We start from the raw sequence: 4378 nt of genomic DNA on the forward strand, positions 1-4378 counted from the left end.
GGAAGATAATCAAGGTATGAGATCCTGCAACATAAGCAAAACCCTATTTTTTTCATCTAATTAACCAAATTGTGCCGGACCAAAGAGGGTTGTATCCCTAGTGAAACCCTAAATGGTTGGGATCCAATTGAAACCCCAAAAGCATAGTTGAAACTGAAACCCTAAACAGTTTCCTCAAACCCTAAAGTTGGCCTACAAACCCTTTTGGATTCAATTTATAGTATTGTGTTTAATCACCTGATTAAATTACTTCCAAATACTATTAATTCATCAAATCCTTATTATGACATAATTATCCTACCTTTTAACCTTAAAAATTGGATTGTGCCAAGAAAAAATAGATTTGGGCTTGATAATGTTTCAAACCCTAACCAAACCCCCTTTGAAGGAGAAATCCACCTCGTCACTCTTTGTGTGCATGTTAAAAATTTTTGGATGAAAATTTGAAGAAAAAATCCACCTTATCACCCTCCATACCTCACACCTGCTGCCGACAGTCTTTGCCCCTCACTATTCTCCACTTTATGTGACATAGCCACCTCCAATCAAGGGTCATTTAAGCCCATACATTCCCCCTCCAGAGGTCTAAAGTCACGTAAGATACATTTCACTTCATTTCATCACTTCTTCACCCCATTCATAGAGAGAAATCCAAAAGAGCTCTCTCAGGCAGATTTCTAGGTCCTTTTACATGGTGATTTTCAACCTTTTGTATGTATTTTCTCACAATGACTCCTGCATAAAAATTGTTCTTCTTTGTGTGTTGTTTCTGTAGATATCTTATTTGTCTCATTGTATGGTCATTTAATTGGTCAGAAGTATTCTCAACCATGGAAAGGTCATTCTGGGTGTTAAACTAGAGAGTATGCTATGTTTGAGAGTTTTTGACCAAGCTAATGGACATATCTTGGTCCGAAAATTTTATGGATTGTTGTTAGCATTTGTTTTTGAATGTTTATTGAGGTTTTCTTGTATTAATAAAGCTTTTGAGGATAGATTTCCTTAGATCTATAACCTTGAAAACTAGAAGTGGAAAAACAGTTTTTGTTTTGAAAAAATTTAAATATTTTGTGGTTTAATTTTACTCCAAAAGCTTTTATATTTTTATGTGATGAACCTAAGTCTCTTATTTGCATGTTAGGATGTTATTTTGAAGATATTTAGTATTAGTTTCAAATATATGATTTTTCTACGTAAGAGAATTTTGGTTAGGCCTAAGATTTGATGATTTTGGGTTAGTTCCATGTTTTGTTGATTTTTAGCCATGTGCTTTTAAGTTTAATGGTTAGATCTTCTTTAGGACACATTTTTAAACCATGTTATGTTTTTTTTTTTAAGATCTCATCTTTTTAAGCCATGGATCAAGTGATTGATCAAAATTAGTTAAGAAAACGTTTCGATTTTGGGACCAAGTGTAGGATCGAAAATTCCAAGTATTGTTTTGTGATTTATGGTGACTCTTGTTGGATGATTTGAAGCATGGTTGATATTAGGATGATGTTATGAATATGTTAGAAGTAAGGTTTTATTTTTTGAAATTCTTAGAGACGTGTTGATTAAAGTCAAAACTTGTGATTCAAGGGTTTGCTTTTTGTTAAAAAGTTTGGATCTTTTTATAAAACTTTTGGTGTTGATCATTAGTTTTTTCTTAATGGATGTTTTAGTTATTTTTAAACTGAGGATAGAAAGATCTTTGTTGCAAAATTTTGAAATTAGAAGAAATTGCAACAAAAATCAAAATAAATGACCTATGAATGTTTCAACCATAGTGAGTTTCCCATAGTTGTGCTTTGTTTTAAATTTTTCTGAGTTGATATTTGAGTTTAGGAAAAACTTTACACGAGAAATGTAAATTTTGGCAATTTTTAGACTTAAGATGCAAAATCTTTAAGTTTGGGATAAAATGGTTATTTTTTCATATATAGAGGTTAAAATGGTAATTTTACTCTAAATTAGCTTGTTCTCATGTTTCTAATTATTAATATTTAGAATCACTATTTACAATTCCTCGTATTCGTGCTTGATTTCTCATAAAATGCGATGGTCGAGGTAAGTTAGCTCTTAACTTACCATCAGTTTACTGTGTATGTGTGATGGATAAGGGAACTACAATTTATGTCCGTATGTTATCATATATGTCGCACCATGTCATGTCATTACATGTTTATCTGTTACACAAATTATGCTGTCACAACTGACCCTCGACTCCTCGGACTCAATCTGGCACAACCAATCAATTTCACAGAATAATTGTTAACGCAAAAGTATATTTAAATCTTAAAGGTTATTTGAAAAATATTTACAGCACTTTAAAGGCAATATTTCTAAAAGATCACGTACTCGATTTAACCCCCAAAAGCTAGCTCAAAAATAAACCACTAAGAATTACAATTTTGTGGGACTAAAATGGGTTTCAAAAACAAGATGATTTAAAGTGAAATTTAGTGGAATCAAGGGCTGATTTATGAGAGATAACACTAAAATGGGTTTGATAAAACAAGATGATTTAAAGTGAAATTTAGTGGAATCAAGGGCTGATTTACGAGAGATAAAACAGGTTAGCCAAAAATAGAGCACCAAAATGAAAGGGTTTCCCCACAATCAAGTACACGAAATTAATAGAACAAGGAGGGGGAAAACCGAGTCTCAAGCTTCATGTTTGGAGGCAAAACATAGCACAAAAATCTTGAGCCAAACAGATCACGATTCAAGGAGAAAAACAAGAGAAAAAAGTAAGGATTTTTACACCACAATAACAAGAAATACATAAGAAAAGAAGAAGAGGAAAGATGGTACGAAATGAGGCTTTGACCGACCTGCAAAAAAATATAATCAGAGAGAAGAAGAAAAAATTAAAAACGCAAATGAGAAGAAGAACCAATCGATTTTGCAGAAAATTATAGAAACCAAAACAAGGAGAAGTAAAAGGTAGAATTTACCGGCTGAAGAATGGTGGGAGAGAGCTACGGCAACCAAAAGAAGGAGAAGAAATGAAAGAAAGCGAAGGGAGAAGAAGAAGAGAAGTGAGCGGTGTTGGGAAAAAAAAAAAGAAGCAGAAGACGATGCCGTATTGATAAGGAGAGAGGGTTGGGTCTTGTGGCAATGGGCTGGGCCCAAAAATGAAGGATTTTGGCCCAAAAATAAGAGAAAACCCACTAAACAAAGCCCAAACCGAAAATAAAGATATAAGAAATAAAAAGGCACAATAAAACATAAATAAAAGCCAAATAAAAACACTACAATTCACAATTAATAAAATAAAATATTTAAATCCCAACAATAAAATAATTTAAGAAAATTGCAATTTAATTACAAAACAATAATTAATATCAAGAATGTACATTAAAATAAATTTCACAACTTAAAGATCATAAAATAATCCAACGATTAACACGTTAAATTTAAAACAAGAGAACTATTATTTATAATAATTTAAATAATCATTCAATAAAAATGCACGTAAAAATGGGATATTACATTATCAAATATTGTCTATTATATGTTATGTCATGTTATGAAACGTTCTTTACTACATGTTATGCCATGTTACAAAATATTGACTGTTATATGTTATGACATGTTATGAAATATTATATATTACATGTTATGTCATGCTACGAAATGTCTTCTGTCTAGAAGTATGTCATGTCTTTCGTCTTACGTTTATGTCATATTACGCTATGTCAAGGCTTCTGTCCTTTTGTTTCATATCACATTTCATTTCGAGTACAGTTTGTACATCTCAGGAACAACCTTTCAAGTTATATTAAGTCAATCATATCTAGAATGCTTCTGATGTAATCATTATGATTATCCAAGCATCTCCATTTGTAAATCACGTGAGGTACTTTTGGCCTAATCATTTTGATTCTTAGAATACCTCTACTCAAATACTCATGATGTATTCATCCGAATTGTTAGAGTATCACTAGGTACTCCTGATGTAATCATTCTGATTATTAGGGTATCTCATTTAAAATACTCATGGTGTAATCATTTTGATTGTTTGAGTATTTCTAACAAAATATGTTGGGGAGAATTATTCCGATTGTTCACTATTGTAACAGCCCACTAGAAATTCAATGGTGGAATTTCAAGTGTTAGAATACGTTATGGTCTGTGCCACTCGACTAAGTTGATTATTTAGAATTTTATGACGTACTAATCTCATTTTAAATTTTCAGACGATACACTTGTTCGAAAACGCATTTGGCTTTTAAGGCACTTCGGGGTACAATTTTCGTAAAAAACAAATTGCATAGTTAGCTTTTTATGAATATTTAGGATTTTTCAATGCAAAGTTTATTTTTCATCTTCCCAGAGGGAATAGTAACCTCAATAGTAATACCTAATGCAGTGTTTTTAATAAAATCACAAT

Source organism: Carya illinoinensis, chromosome 10, assembly GCF_018687715.1.
Source record: "Carya illinoinensis cultivar Pawnee chromosome 10, C.illinoinensisPawnee_v1, whole genome shotgun sequence".
Classification (NCBI taxonomy): Eukaryota; Viridiplantae; Streptophyta; class Magnoliopsida; order Fagales; family Juglandaceae; genus Carya; species Carya illinoinensis.